Genomic DNA, 17,080 nt, shown 5'->3' on the forward strand with positions numbered 1-17,080 from the left:
TCGTAAAGCCTCTTGTTGCGCTGATGTCTGCTGTTGGAAGACTGGATAGCGATGTCGTGGGTCAGTTTCAACCGTTGCGTCTGCGTGAGCTTCTCCAGGTACTCTGACACAGGGCTGTTTTGGCCTTCGTTGACGGCACCTGAAACTGAAGAGTGGCAGGCATCGTTGGGTTCCTGCCGAAGAGCATGAAATACGGCGAGTAGCCAAGCGACGAATGCACCTTTGCACGGTAGCCCAACATCAATAGCGGCAGATGGACATCCCAGTCATCATGGTTACCGTCCAGATGCTTTGAAAGCATTCCCAGAATGGTTCTCATCATGCGCTCACATTTAGCGTTACCCTCCGGATGATAGGGGGAAATCTTAGTTTTCTCAACGCCTAGCAGGCGACAAACCTCTTCGATGAGAGCTCCTGTGAAATTGGCAGCGTTATCAGAATGAATTCGTCTCGGGCAGCCAAAACGAGAAATAAACTGATTCACCAGGACGTCTGCTACTGTTACTGCCTTCATGTCTGGCACTGGGCAAGCCTCACACCACCTGGTGAAATAGTCAACAACCACAAGCAAATGTCGATTGCCCTGTGAAGTAGTCGGCAAACCTGAAAGGAAATCGATAGAAATGGTCTCCAGAGGCTCCTCAGCGTAAAGCTCGCCCATCGACGCTCTCGGTCGGGGCACTGGGGCAGCTCTCGTGTTGCAGCGCTCGCATCGGCTGCAGAAATCCTTCACGGATTCGTCCATATTGGGCCACCAGAACTCGCGTCTGGCAGTCGCGACAAGGGCCTCAGCACTGTAGTGGCCTCCAGCTGGACCTGCGTGCAGAGATGTCAGCACACCGGGAACAAGTTGCTGCGGCACAACCAGCTGCAACTGCTCCTCTCCACCTGCACGGGCACGATACACACGGAACAGCACACCATCCAGCAGCTTCAGGCGGTGCCACTGTCTCAGCAGCGTCACAGCGCTGGGGGTCACGTTCGTCGATCTCGGCCTCTTTCCTGTGGACATGTGTCTCGCAATGTCAGCTATTGCAGGGTCCTGGTCCTGCTCGTGGCGAAGAAAGCCATTTGCCCACGAGCCAGGAGACACTCTCATGACCGGGACACTCTCTGGTGCAGTTTGAGTCGCAGCATCCTGGGTCACCGGCGGACGTCGGCTCATGACATCAGCTGGTACGTTCTCAGACCCTGGACGAAAGATAATCTCGAAGTCATATTCGGACAGTATCTCCAGCCATCTCGCCAGCACTCCTGAGGGATTTTTGAAATTGAGAAGCCAGCGAAGGCTCGCATGGTCAGTCCTCAGCTCAAAACGCCTACCAAGCAGGTAGTGTCTGAAATGCTGGACGAAAATAACACAAGCCAGCAACTCCTTTCGTGTTGTGCTGTAGTTGCGTTGCGCCTTCGACAGTCTGTGAGACGCGAACGCGATCACCTTGTCCTCTCCATCCTGCTCCTGGAAGAGAGTAGCACCAATGTCTGTGTCAGAAGCATCGGTGTCCAGCCGGAATCGACCAGCACCAGCTGAAAATCTGGGAAATGAGACCACTGGCGCGCTCGTCAGCGCACACTTCAGCTGCTCAAACGCACTCTGCTGCATGTCACCCCATCGATACTATGCATCTTTGTGCGTCAACTGAAACAGAGGAGCAGCTATTTCGGCGAAATTGCGTACAAACTTTCTGAAATATGACGCGAGTCCCAAAAAGCTCGACAGTTCCTTGACTGTACGAGGCCAGTCTACTACCTTGGCTACTTTTTCGGGATCAGTTTTCACGCCACCACCTGACACTACATGACCCAAAAAGTTGACCTCTTTACAAAACAAAGAACATTTCTCCAGGTTCAGTGTAAGCCCTGCGGCCTGCAACCTCTGCAGCACCTTATCAAGTTTGGCCAGCACATCCTCCACTCCATTCCCGTGAACCACAATGTCATCAAAATAATGAACACAGTCATTTGGCGTGATATCTCCCAACACACGATCAAGCAGACGAGCACAGGTAGCAGGTCCTCCTGCCAAACCAAAAATCATCCTTCGAAAGCGGTACGAACCGAAGGGTGTAGTGATGGTGGTCTTATCTCTATCTTTCTCGGACACACCGATCTGAAAATACGCGCTGTTCATGTCAAGTTGACAAAACGTATCAGAACCAGACAGCGCATCCAGCGTATCATCAATACGCGGGATCTGATACACAGGAATCTTACTGCAAGCATTCAAACGTCTCAGATCAGCAACCAAACGAAACTTCCCGTTCTTTTTTCGAACCATAACGATTGGGGACAACCGTGTGCCATTAGACTCCTCGAGAATCCCTTGGTCCACCAGCTCACTGATCTGTGCCTTGACCTCGGCTGCAAAGTGAGGGGGAACACGTCTGGGTGCCTGTCGAATGGGCGGGTGGTCGCCGGTGTCGATATCGTGGGTGACCACATCAGTGAAGCCGATATGGCCGTCAAACATATCCGCATAGCGGGACAACAACTCGTGGACTCTCTGACGCTGTTCGTCAGTGAGGAGAAACTGATCGAGTTTGGCCAGTTTCTTCACATCAACATCTGTCGACGCCGAGAGCTCCGGCGCCTGCTCTACAAATCCAACCTCGACCGAAGCCAAACTTCGCTTTTTGAAGAGCGTGATCGGCTCTGTTGTCACATTCCGAACGACCACGGGAACACAAGCACGATCAACATTGACAATAGCACGCACTACCTCAACACCTGAGGGGACATCATCTGGCTCAATCAGAGCTGGGCCGACGTAATCGCAATTTGGCACAAGACCTTGTAGGACCATTTCACTACCAGGAGCAATCACACGGTCACAGCTCAGAGACACATAGCCCAAACTCACAGCCTGTGCAGAAACTGAGCGAACGGACACCTAGGGAACCATGACAAGACGTCTCCGACTCAAATCTATCACACACGGACAATGTTGAAGGAAATCCACTCCCAACAAACAAGGCACGTCAATTGCGTCAGACACAAACAGGGGAAGGGGGTAAGTGACATCACCGATCTGGAATGGCACTACGACCCGACCCAACAAAGGTAGGTCTTCTTTAGACGCAGTCTTGGCAGTTACACTGGTACGTTTCAGGGTCACATTTGGAAGAGCGCCAAACACCGATCTATGCAAAATACTGATTGAACTGCCGGTGTCCAACAAACACTCGCACTTGACACCAGACACGCTTCCCGTAATGCGCATCGTATCAGTGATTGGGATTGACTTTTCATCATTACTTACTGGGTCCGACCGGCGACCCCGTGTGAACGACCGGACCCTTGGTCGTTTCCCTGCTGTCGTTCTGGGCACACTTTGGCGATGTGACCTTCACCGCCACACACAAAACATCGACAGCGATTCAGACGGCACCGGTTACGGACATGACCGGCACGGCCACAACAGTGACACGTCACTGAAGCAGCGGCGTCACCTCTCGGACGCTGGACACGGTTGGGACGGTTTGACACGGTTGGGTTTATCTGGGCCTGGTGCGTCACTGCAGCCAGGCGGGCCTCAAGCTCAGAGACACGTTTGTTCAGACTTCAGAGCATCGACAACAGACTGTTCAGACTCAAGAACACGGACTGGTTTCACAGATGACTGAGAGCCTGGAGCACGCTGGTCGGGAGACACAGCGGAAGCAAGCGGAGATGCTGCAGCACCGATTGTTACTCGTGAACATTGAATGTTGCGCACCTTTGTGACGGCAGAGTCAAAGGAAGCCGTCGGCAATTACGGCAGTGTAATACTCCTGCGGAAGCGTAGCGAGGAAGTGACTGAACAGGAGAGGATTGAGGTCGTCTACAGTAGGGAAGGCCAGCTTCATCAGCTTTTTGAAACGAATGACGAATGCATCCAGGGGCTCCTCTGCACTGTAGCGCAAGTTCCGAAGCGCCAAATGGTGGTCAGTCACTGACGCCTTGGTAAAGGCCGACTGCAGCCCCTCCACCACACCAGCAAATGAGCCAAGCTGGGACGCAGGCAGCCCATCGTACGCATCGCGAGCAATGCCAGTCAAAGTCAGTGGCAAAACGTTAAGTTTGCGTCGCTCATCCCACCCCTGAATACGAGCATAGCGGTCATAATCATCCGAATACCGGCGCAGAGATCCATCCCCATTAAAATGCGGCAAAGAAACAAAAGACGACATCACAATGTCAGCGGGGTCGCGCAATGTGGGTCTAACAGCCATCTCAGAACCAGAGTTTAGACTAAGACCAGGCGGCTTTACATCATCCGGCATCGTAATGAAATGCACAAACACACAGAAAAAATACGGAAAATGGGTACGACTGGGAAAGGATAGGATACAGGCAAATGATTGTTTCTCACATATGAAAGGACCAGGAAAAATGAAGGCACCTACACATGAAAGGATATTACAACGGAAAGGATGAAACTTTTTAACTTTTCTTGAGATAAGGCTCATCGTTGATCGTCGTTTTTATGGAAGAAAAGTTATAACGCCATATTTTTTTATCTCAAGAAAAGTTAAAAAGTTTCATCCTTTCCGTTGTAATATCCTTTCATGTGTAGGTGCCTTCATTTTTCCTGGTCCTTTCATATGTGAGAAACAATCATTTGCCTGTATCCTATCCTTTCCCAGTCGTACCCATTTTCCGTATTTTTTTCTGTGTGTTTGTGCATTTCATTACGATGCCGGATGATGTAAAGCCGCCTGGTCTTAGTCTAAACTCTGGTTCTGAGATGGCTGTTAGACCCACAGTGCGCGACCCCGCTGACGATTTCCAGACAATCGAAAGACTGTTTGGAGCCAACAAAGGAAGGAATGAGTGAGTGAAGTTGAAAGTAGGTATTAATTTAGTTGAAAATGATGATGTAGATAACATAGTTGTTTAAATCTAAATATTTTATGACGAGAGCGATTTGCATTTTTGGTATGTAGTGTTATTCATTGAAAACCGGTCGGAGCGTTTGAGTGAATGAATGAATGAATGAATGTATGAATGAATGAATGAATGAATGAATGTATTTTCCTCGACCCCACTCGGGGTATGGAAACTTAGCTGGAACATATTTACATAATGTACAACATACGAATGAACACAAATGATACAAAACAAGGTGACGAACAGTGATACAAAAAAAAAAACACGCACATCGTATAAGGACATTTGTTCTGCGACCCCATGTCGGGGGAGATCGAGATCATGAATCGAGTGCAGGTATACATACATATATGCATATACACATAACACGCATATAGCCTAGGTGACTTGTGCCTTGATCGCCTCTACGAGTTTAGCTACTTTAAGCAGCTGTGGACGGGATGTCGAGCTGAGTAGATTTTGAAATCTGTGCACATTTGGTTCTGTGCCTATCAGCTTTGGGAATAGTCTGTCACGACGTTCACGATGTTCAGGCATCATGAATTTGTTGAATCTTTAATTTAGTGGTCGCCGCTTACCAATATAGGTACACGCCGCACATAACCGCAAATGCCGCAACACAGCTTAGATTTCGAAGTAAGCATTTAGTCTCACCCCTTATTTTTACCGAGTTTGTTTATTCTGGAAGGTGACGACGTCCTCTCAAATCGAGACGAGGGGCCTCGAGTAAAAAGTGGGTGGGCCAGTAAAACACATGGTTGGCCCCCCACCTCGAAAAGTGGGTGGGCACTTGCCCACCTGCCCCCCCCCCCAGGCACGTACCCAGGATTTCGCCCAGGAGGGGGCCACCTGCTTTCGAAGGGGCCCCCCACAGTGTATAGGCCCCCCAGGTTCCCCGGGGGCCCCCGGGAGTCATGAAGAACCTTTCGATGGTGGGGGGGGGGCATAGTGGGTCCGGTCTCTCCTGCAGACGTAGGTGAGAAAACGCCACGTGTGTGGGAAAACGCAATTCAGTTCTTTACAACCTAATGTAGCATTTGGTTGTGATTTCTCGCGTTCAACTTCATCAAAGTCAATTAAAACGGTCTCTGTAACGGTCTAAGCCTTGAGAAAATGTGGAAAATTGGAAAGTAAAAATATTTTTGCTTTAGGAGTGTGCATGAAACGCACGGCATTTTATGAGCAAGCGCCTCAATTACTGAACATCCTCCAATTCCGGATATGTAGGTATATAATATAATAATGGGGAATAAATGTCTCGTTATCGGAATTCCACTACCTATCTGGCAAGTGGCAACTAGCCCTATGTAAACGCGGTTATTATATGTTTCACTAGGAAACGAGCGCAATTGTACTTTTAGCCAGAAAATAAATGCTTGGGTAATTCTGGGACACTCTGTATTAATTGGAGGAATAGGACTTAGGAGGAAATGCGATTGCAAATCGAGTATCGACCCACATCCCTGTGTTAGCCAATGACGCCTTTGGGGCCAAGATTGGGGGGTATTCAGTTTAGCCTTTTTGTTTTTCTGTGATATCTCCGGCACTGTGAAAGATATTGGCTCCTTCAGATGAGTGCCTACTCCAGTCACTACTTATATCCAGTAGCCAGTAGCCACTCAGATGATTTGGGATCAATCAGGTGATAAGCGTGCTTTCAGACGACCAGCAGGGGCCCCCAGTCGACCAGGGGTTCCCAGGCGACCAGGTCCTCCAGATGACTAGGGGCCCCACTGCCCCAGGCGACCAGGGCCCTCCAGGCGACCAAGGGCCAATGCGATCAGGTCCCCAAAGCGATCAGGGGCCCCCAGGCGATCAGGGGGCCCCCATGCGACCAGGGGGCCCCATGCGACCAGGCCCCCGGCTACCAGGGGCCCCAAGCGACCAGGGGCCCTCTAGGTGACCAGCGGCCCTCAGGCGATCAGGGGCCCCCAGAGGACCAGGGGATCCCAGGCTACCAGGGGCCCAAGGCGACCAGGGTCCCCCAGGCGACTAGGGGCGACCGGGGGCCCCAGGCAACCAGGGGCCCCATGCGACCAGGCCCCCGGCTACCAGGGGCCCCCTGGGCGACTAGGTACCCCCAGGCGATCAGGGGCCTCAATATCATGCAACCAGAGGCCCCCCATGCGACTAGGGCCCCCTAGGCGACCAGGGGCCACAGACTATCAGGGGCCCATACGACCAGGCCCCCGGCTATCAGGGCCCCCTAGGCAACTAGGCGCCCCCAGTCGATCAGGGGCCTCATGCGACCAGAGGCCCGCCCATGCGACCAGGGCCCCCTAGGCGACTAGGGGCCACAGGCTATCAGGGGCCCCCATGAGACCAGGCCCCCGGCTACCAGAGGCCCCCTAGGCGACCAGGGGCCCAGGAAACTGGGGGCCCTTGGATGACTGCAGGGGCCCCTCGGGTACCCAGGGCACATAAATGAAACTTTAATATCAATTTTTCTTCCGAGTAAAAGACGTTTTATCCAGTGTTTAAAAAATATCCTGGGGCCTGAGGGGCCCCCTGAGCGCCTTCGGCGCTCAGGGGGGGGGGGGCCTTGGCCCCCGTGGCCCCCCCTTGGGTACGTCACTGCCCCCCCCCCTGTTCCTACGCCTATGATTTCATCCAAATCAAACAAGTACAACCAAAGTTATGGTCGTTCAAAAATATAAAGATGCAACATTTTGTAAAAATTTGATGCCCTATGTTTAGAAGACCTATGGTCAGAATGTGCAAAAACATCAATGTAATGTCCGCGACAGAGAAAAATGTATCCCTCTGTGGGTAATTTTACACTTATGAGTACCGGTATCCCGATTTCTCCGGATATTAAAACCCGGACAGAAATAATTATACACCATTTATTTTGGGTCCCTGTACATCAATGGTTCTTTTTACACACATTATAGCAAATGTACCTGGTATGGGTTTACAGTACTATGCAGATTGGGGTACCATTACCCAGAAGAGAGGTTACCTCTACCTAACAAACCAGAATCGATCGTGTAGGGCTACTCTACCAGCATGTTTTTCTACTACTTGTTATTGAAAAACAGGTACCTGTAACATGCATCAACTCGTAAGGGTGTATAAGTACCTTAAATGCGGTTTTCTGACTCCTTATTGCTTTTTAGGTAGATTTACCTTTTGTGAGTAATTTTAACAGGAGGCGTGGCCTAATTCGCGCATGCGCAGAAGGGTGTTCCTCTCCACCAATCATCGTTCCGCGTTTTGCTGTTTGGTGCGCACGTTTTCAGTAGGAGCCAGTTTGAACCGCCGTTGCCGGCGTGATGGGTGTGTGTAGAGGCTGGGAGCCGCGCACGGCGAGTGCTATTCGCCTCTCACGCGTTTTATTGTGGAAGTGAGCTACGTGACTTTCTTTCCCGGTCGAGTGTGGTGATGGATCGTGTTGTGCAAGGGCACCAAGCCTTCAAGTCAACAAGAAACAGCACTGGGATGTCAAGAAACGCGGTCAAGGTGAAGGAACAGCACTGGGATCCAGAGGCCAGGCCAGATCCTGGCTGACTGCAACGCTCAGTGTCGGCCAGCGTCAGGACAACCTGAACCGGCCGACAAATGGGGATCGACGACCGAACAAGCTAACTGCCAGGGCCGTCGGATATCGCGCATTGCGCCATAGAAGTGGAGTGTCGTACGCGGTGTTACAGGTACGAATGGGAGTATAGACCTTGCGTTACGGGACGGGGCAATGCTCACCGGTCGGTTGACCGCCAGCTGACGACATCCGTACACTGAAAATAAATTCACACCCGCTCCTGGTGTTTACACCTTTTTTGGAAATGTTTACACCCCACCGTTTTTGAGCACCTGCACCGGTGTAGTTTCAACACCAAGCTTTGGTGTAAGCATACACTGAATCCTGGTGTAACACCAGGCACATACACTGGCGTATGGCGTTAAATCACTGTAAGTACACCAGTTTGTGGTGCTACACGACGTCTTTACACCATAAAAAGGTGCTACACCATTAATTTGCACCTTCTTTACGGGTACAAAACAAATACCCTTACACCAATGTGTGGTGTTAGTAGCCAATTGGGTACACCCTCTTCCGGTGTTGTGAAGGAGATACACCGGTGTTTGGTGTAGCTGCAGCTCGATGAATTATATATATATATATATATATATATATATATATATATATATATATATATATATATATATATATATATATATATATATATATATATATATATATATATATATATATATATATATATATATATATATATATATATATATATATATATATATAATATATATATATATATATATATAATATATATATATATATATAATATATATATATATATATATATATATATATATAGATATATATATATATATATATATATATATATATATATATATATATATATATATATATATATATATATATATATATATATATATATATTCGTGTAAGCAGGCAGTATATTTCTTGTAGACATGTTTGATTGAAAACGATAGCATACTTAGCTTTTACGTTCTTCTTAGGAATAAGGAATGTGGTACCAAAGGAAGGTCACGAAGTTAAGCTGCATATATACTACAAGTCCCGGACATCATCCAGCCTGATCATGTGCAACAAAGAACCAGAGAGCAAGCTCAAAGAAACAAATGTCGTGTACAAATATCAATGCAAAACCGGAGATTGCAAGCTCCGCAACACGGCCTGTTACATTGGGCACACACGGAACACTCTCTCACGACGGCTCACCACTCACCTGCACACCAGCGGTATCGCCGAACACTCGAGGAACGTCCATGGAACGGAAATCACAAGGGCTGAGCTGGTGGAAAACACCAGCATCCTACAACGTGAGTCCAACCCCAGACGCCTAAAGATCCTCGAAGCAGCCTACATACAGGAATACTCACCGATCATGTGTGACCAGCTCGAGCATAGGGGCATCATCACTCTAAATGAATAAGTGCTTGTTCAAGTACAAGTAGGCACTTATTCCAGAGTTCCTGTGCTTCTCCCGCCGGAAGTCCAATGACTGTGACTTCACGATTTGGTTAGCTTATTGTTTTTCAAGTGTGTCCTTTTTTACCCTGATAGCCCATCGAACGTCGCGAAACTGTAATTAGAACAATTAGATATGAAACAAATCATTATTTATTTATTTTATTCAAGTAGACAGTGCGATCGTTAGACAGTGACAAGACGGTGTGTGTGTTTTGTGTACTTACCTGAAGACGGAGAACGCTTCTCCGAAACGCGTCGTATAATTGAAAGTGCAAACATACATGAATTTTACAGATCTATGAGTCTTGGGGACCTTATACATAATCTCCCAGAATTACACAAAAAGACAATCCGGAGGAAAGAAAAGCTTTCTAAGAAGAACGTAAAAGCTAAGTATGCTATCGTTTTCAATCAAACATATATATATATATATATATATATATATATATATATATATATATATATATATATATATATATATATATATATATATATATATATATATATACGTGTGCATGGGTCTGTGTGAACTATGTGACAAGTCCATATGGGTATACTGTGGCTTGCCTAGACCCCATACAAAGCAAAGCATTCCTTAAATAAAGACAATTTATTTTGTAACGTCCGAGACGAGCAATAAACAAATGTTATTAACAAAAATTGCGGCAACTGTGAGTGGCGCTTTCTCAAGTGCACGGGTGGTCACCGGACTCTGCTGACAACATACCAGACCAGACATTTATCTCACACTTATTTATCACACTTATTTATCACACTTATTTATCACACTTATTTATCACTTATTTATCTCACACAGGGCTGCGGAGTCGATGGATTTTCGGCGACTCCGACTCCGACTCCGACTCCGGGCAGAATTGTCGACTCCGACTGACTCCAACTCCCGACTCCGACTCCGCAGACCTAGCAGGGCTGCGGAGTCGACAGATTTTCGGTGACTCCGACTCCGACTGCGGATCGGGTTTTTAAAAGCGACTCCGACTCCGACTCCGACTCCGGTCACAACTGTCGACTCCGACCGACTCCGACTCCGACTCCGACTCCGCAGCCCTGATTCTCACACCACCTCCAGTCTCCACACAGCCCCGCGTCACTCGACTCAAACTGAAGCGCGAATCAACACGCCGCCGTTCATTTGAATTTACGCATGTGCACGCGCAGCCGCTCGCGCTGGCCGGCGGCCGGCTGACCTTGAATCCAAGGCCATATCCGATCCATGGTAACGGTGCTAGTAACACCGTTTAGAGATCAATGAACTGGGAGCTACACCATTGTGTGGCGTATGCGATATAACGTCTCTGTCACGGGGTGTTGACACCAAATGGTGGTGTTATTTATCCGTAGCGTCGGTTGGTCTGAGGTGGCATTGGTGTTAATTGTCGGTGTTGATTTTGAACACCGAGTAATTGCACCATTCTTCGGCGTTACACCCCACAGTTACACAGTTGAGTTGTGTTACACCCTACCAAAACGCCTCTCATTGGTGCTTTTTTTTCGTGTCACCGGCACGCGAGTGTTAATTTATTTTCAGTGTAGGCGGGAAGGGACTGCGTCCACATCGTGCGAAAAATCTGATTATTTGTTTGTCATGACATGTTTCCTAATTAAATCGATGATCTTCATCCGGTTCTGTCCATCTCGTTGGAACCCAATAAACAAGCGAACTCCGTTTTACATATCATTGTTTTGTTCTTTTTTATCACAAATTGCGACAAGTGTAGCACAAAAAATCATGGTGTTAAAGTACCTCATAACTTTCGGATAAGTTTAAGGCTTTTAAGGTAACAATACCAAAGAATCACTGGTACGTATACGTGTAAGCAGGTTATGTGACACAAACCAATTCGGTACGTATACGTGTGAGAAGGTCATGTGACACAAATAAATTCGGTATTTTGACGCAAAAAGGTTGAGCTACCTGTTTTCTCGGCGTAGGATAACCCGTAAATGTAGTACCGATTTGGTACTCCAAAAATACCCGGATTTTGAAGCTAGAAATACCCGAGAATCACTGGTATTTGTACGTAATAAAAGTTTATGCGAAACAATGAAGGGTATTGATACTCGTTTTCTGGACGTAGGATAACCCGTAAAACTAGTACCGATTTGGTACTCGTGAAAAAACCCGCATTTTTTTAGGTAAAGCTAGCTAAGAATAGCTGGTATGTATACAATAAAGCAGGTCATGTGATACAATCAGTTTAGGTAGTCTACCACTGACTGAGTAGATATAAACGTTTTCTCGGCGTTAAAGGACCCATAAATATAGTACCGATTTGGTACTCGTGAAATACCTAGATTTTTAGGGTAAATATTTCTCTGAGAAGCAATTAGTGCAACCCTAGCTGATAGCTGCTAAGAGACACACTGAACCTGATTTCACCAAATCTGCGCCTAATCTGTACCAGATGTGCACCAAATGTGTACCAGATGGCCGTCGTGAAAACGGCAGTTATGTATTTGTCATTTGAGTCGTGACATGACCTGAAGAATAAGGTCATATCTCCGAAACCAAAACCACAGAAATTTGAAATTTTCAGTGGACATCAAAAAAGGATAGAGGAGCAGCTATACGAAAGTTCATGTTTCTAGCTAAAAAAAAAGTTCTGGGTGCAGAGCAGAAAACCTACCTGGAGGGGGGAGGGGAGTGGCAACCCCCCATGTGTGGGCGAGGGTTAAGGCCGAAATAGCTTGTAACTTAAACCAATGAGAAATCAATCCAACAGACACAAATTACCTCCCAAAAACCACTGTATTTTTCCCTCCCAACAATCCGACTTGATTTTCCGAATTTGATCTCGCGCAATTTCTCGCCCTTGTGTGAAGGATCACAGTTCACATCACAGACTTAATGGCTACGCTAGTGGACATCCCAATAACACATCATTTAACACACCGCCTTGCAGGCCGAAATTCCAACTCCGAACTCCTTCATTGTTCGGCCCGGCACTTGGAACGTCCCTCGTAGATTATGAGTTTGAGTTTTCGTGATCTGATGCGGTAATGACCTGGCGTTGGACCCTCGGGAATCAGGTTGCATCACCCACTCAAATTAATATAGCTATGACTATTCTGGAGCATCGCGGCACCCTCCGAAGTCGGGGTAGGGCCTCCAGCGGCTAGTGTGGAGACGGATCGGGTCTATTCATATTAGGGGCGGTCGCGTGGTGTGCGGCACTCAGAGGCAGTTATGGACCTCATAACCAATTGGTCTTTCGAGCCTCTAAGAATTCACCAAGGACCGAGTCCAAGACACGACACCTCATTGTCAGCTACATGCACCTACTGTGGTTAGAACCTTATATATGTTTGTGCTTATTTGCTTATCTGTTTATTTTGATTTTTTTATCAACTGATAAGTGACAGAAGATTGGTAGGGCTCAGCGAACATTGGTAGGGCCCAAATAAGCATCGGTAGGGCTCGGGCCCTACACAAAACGACGCCCCTGATTAGGACCGTCCTCGCCGGCGGCGGGTGTGACCTCCCGTGTTCCCGAGGACTACGTCACGCCAATTATGACTATTGACTGAAATACGGTCAATTAGATTTGCGTCATTTTGCTGCTAATTGGTTGAGAAACACGGTCGTGAAAGTTTCATGTCGCTGTCTTTCATAGATTCGCCATTATTACCTACTCCGAATACCCGGCATTGGTTGACCTGACCTGACCTGACTCGACCTGGCCTAAATGCATGCAGACATCATCTGTGATAAAAATTAGATATTACCAGCTTCCTCTCGTCATGGGCAACACGCTCGTTTTTTCAGCGAAGCTCTAGCTCGATCAGGGGCCAAACGGCAAGGGGGGCCCTTGCCGTTTGGTCACCGTCCTCGCCGGCGGCGGGTGTGACCTCCCGTGTTCCGAAGAACTACGGCATTCAGAAGAACTACGGCATTCAGAAGAACTACGGCAAGGGGGGGGAGGGTCCAACGTCCAACGGTGGGTCCCTTATACGTTCGCGGTTGGCATAACACCAATACGGGCGAGGGTAAACTTAATTTCTGGACTTTCTTAACCCGCGTCCCGATGGACTATTCAGTCAAGCTCGCCCCGCTGGGGCACAATTTCTGTTGCTTGAGTACTTCACAGGTCAGGTCAAGGTCAGATGAAAGGTAAGAACTGCATGTTTCTGCATACATTACTGGCTTGGGAGCCTAGATTGGCGAATAATGGACTGAGATTGATTGCCCAAAACGCGATCTTAGACTACCAAGGCAAGTTGCGTTGCATACGATGTCGTTATAAGGTCAAGAAGATCCAGGTCAAGTCAGGTAATCAAAGACGAACTATAGGATAGGGTATGTGCGAAACATGTTTAATAGGTTGTTTTAACCCGCGCGCGGCCGGGGGTGTTTGAACCCCCCCCCCCCTGCGGTTTTTCGCAGATATCTCAAAAACGGCTCCGCGCCGCGTTTTTGGCACACCTGTTCGTGATCTTTTCCGCACATGTGAAAATTTCAGACCCAGTTCGCCTTAGGTCAGGTCCCCAGGTCACGCCAAGTGACCTCACCTCAGAAAAAAATAAGAATGCTCGTCATAGCTACACCGATTGATCGCTTGCCTCAAAACTTTCAGAGATTGATTAGAGCAACATTATCTATAAAATGTTTATCTCTGAATTTTGATATCGGTCAATTTTGCGGCCTCTCCATTACCTACATACAATTGTCAATGGGAGAAAACTGAAAAGCGTCTGTTTTGCACGAGCGCTATTCTAGACACTTTCAAACATCGAGATGTAGGTAAAATTCACACACTGAACCGGAAAATGGCAACTGTGACCCCTCCTTATGTTCCCGAGGTCATCTCAGGTCATGAACAGAATCTAACAGTTTTTCGGTAATAACTTTTGATAGAGGCGTGCTAGAGAGCTGAAAACGCCTTAGATGTGTTCGGCTCGACATTGCAGATCGACTGATATGCAACATGACCTTTTCCGGTCAGGTCATAACCTTGACCTGAGGTCAACTTTTCAAGTTGACCTTTCAAGGTCAAATTATAGTGCATTCGACGCGTCTCGACGAGAGGAACATGAGCTGGCAAGAGTAATGTCATGCCTCTTTTGAGTCAAAAGTGATTGCCGAAAAAACGCTTCTCGTAAAAACGGCTATTTTTGGAGTTTTTGCCCTCTGGAGGCTAAAGCGTTGACCTGAGGTCAAATCTGAGGACATTATTCAGAGAGGTCTGTAAAAGGGCTATCGAATACGCTTTTCCGCGGCGCTGTTTTGAGACCAAGAAAGGTGTCTATTTGATGATTTTTTTTTCACAGCGAATCAAATGGTGCTTTCTTATTCCTGTATACCCGCTCTTATCATATTCGAATGAAAATGGCGGGCGGAATGACTAATTGATGTATATTGATCATTCTGTAGTCGACTATACACAGACACATGGGTGTAAGGGGGACGCGAAAAAATAAACTGATTGACTTTTGAACATAAAGTTTGATTTACAATATGCGAAGCATTAACGGAAAACTTTCTTAAGGGAACATAGAAGTCGCAAAATTAATGTTGCACAACACGTGCGTGCTGACAGAAATTCCAATAAACGACAAGCGAACTTGTAATTTGGGAGCCTTGGACGGAATTTTCCTTCAACAGCTCACAAAGCAAAGGTTGTGACTTGTAAAATAGGTAGCCAATTGAAAAACTAGCTTCTTCAGTTAGGCCGCAATCGGCGGGCTTGCTGTTTTACTACAGCCAGGCATCACCGTGCTCGAGCTGGCAACTTACTGAATGTCAGCACTGTCAGCGCGGTGTTGACGGGATCAGCGACTGGTCCGAGACGGGATCCGAGACGGGATCAGCGACTGGTCCGAGACGCTCCGCGACGAGTGACGGTGTGACTGAGCAGAGCCGCCGCCGCCGCCGCAGCTCTTTGGAGCTTATCTACAAATCAGCCTGCTGTGGGGGCGGGGGGGGGGGCGACTCCAGCCGACACAAACAGCTCGGAGCGGGACGGACCCGGCGGCCGACATTACGCTCCGTCACGATCACATGCGCCGCCCCCCCCCCCCGCCCGGGAATGACGGTGCACGGCGGCCATTGGTCGCCCGGCCGGATACCGGGTCGCCGTGCCATGACGCGGCGGTTCACGCAGTACATACGAGTGGCCGGCAGCATTGATACGAGACGAGCGTACTCATCGGCTCTACAATCAGCATCGGACTCAGTGGCCTGGCCTGCGCCGCTACCCTCTCGCCGCACACGAACCTCCTTTGTTCAATAGCCAATGTGTTATGATGTTCAAAGTTTTGATAACGGTGTAAATAGTAACGGTGTAAATAATTGCTTCAGAGAGATAAAAGATCTCCGACATGATCTTTTCTATGATGATGTGGACTTAGAGAAGTGTCCGGAGTCGGAGCCGGAGTCGATTTTTGAAGTCGGAGTCAGAGTCGGAATCACCTATCCATCCATCGACTTCACAGTCCTCGGATGAACCAAACATTAGCTTTGTGTGACTTGCTTAGTGGCGGTCAGAGCCCGACGTGGGAACATGTCTATCTACAACAATTATCTGAACTGACCCGTGACGTCATCAGTGACCTCAACAAAATTGAGTTTGTTATGTATATTTTTCCTTGGCTAGCAAACGTCGTTTGAATTTTGAAAATCAGACCATATACATAGTTTCGGAGATAGGAAAAGGGACCCTGTAGACTCAGAGCCTCTCCCCGCCCCCGCTCTTCCTCACTCAACTCGCATAATGAAATCTTCCCCAGTCATGCACGGTTTAAAGTTCCTAGGTCACTGGCCGACCTTTCAGGTTAGGTCAACGACCCCAATCAGATCATAATCAAAGTCTACTTCGCCGTTTTCCATGGGTGAGATCGTTCTTGTGTATTTTAGGAATGGATTTCTAGCTCAGCTTTGGTTTGTTAAGAATGATACATCTGTGCATTTAGGTTCGGGCAAGGCCATCATGACAATGATCAGACCATCTGCCGGTTATTCTTAGTAAGAAAAAATAAATCACCACCGCTGATTGCTTCATTTCATGTTATAAGGGCTCACAAACTCATTTCATGCTCCAAATGCTCAAACGAATGCATAACTGACCTTTCCGTGACCTTGCCGCTTTCAGAATCCTTGTTATAGGTAAACATCATTTTACAAGTTGGCACCTTTCAAATCACAAAAAAAAAATGCACAGAAGAGAACCTATAGTGGGCGCTAGGATGGGGCGTAGTAGCCTAATACTGTTTGAA

At 47.7% G+C, this 17,080-nt stretch overlaps 1 protein-coding gene across 1 annotated transcript in view; it reads right to left on the reverse strand.

Annotated features, from left to right (window-relative positions):
- LOC122380658 (glyoxalase domain-containing protein 4-like) overlaps window positions 1-15,762 on the reverse strand; it is a 52,394-nt gene extending 36,632 nt beyond the window's left edge. The window contains exon 1 of the mRNA XM_043364016.1: window positions 15,603-15,762. The gene's annotated coding sequence lies outside the window, so the exon portion shown is untranslated. The remainder of the gene's footprint in view (window positions 1-15,602) is intronic.
- Between the last annotated feature and the right edge of the window lie 1,318 nt (window positions 15,763-17,080).

The sequence above is a fragment of the Amphibalanus amphitrite genome, unplaced genomic scaffold (genome assembly GCF_019059575.1).
Source record: "Amphibalanus amphitrite isolate SeventyFive unplaced genomic scaffold, NRLGWU_Aamphi_draft 000103F_arrow, whole genome shotgun sequence".
Classification (NCBI taxonomy): domain Eukaryota; kingdom Metazoa; phylum Arthropoda; class Thecostraca; order Balanomorpha; family Balanidae; genus Amphibalanus; species Amphibalanus amphitrite.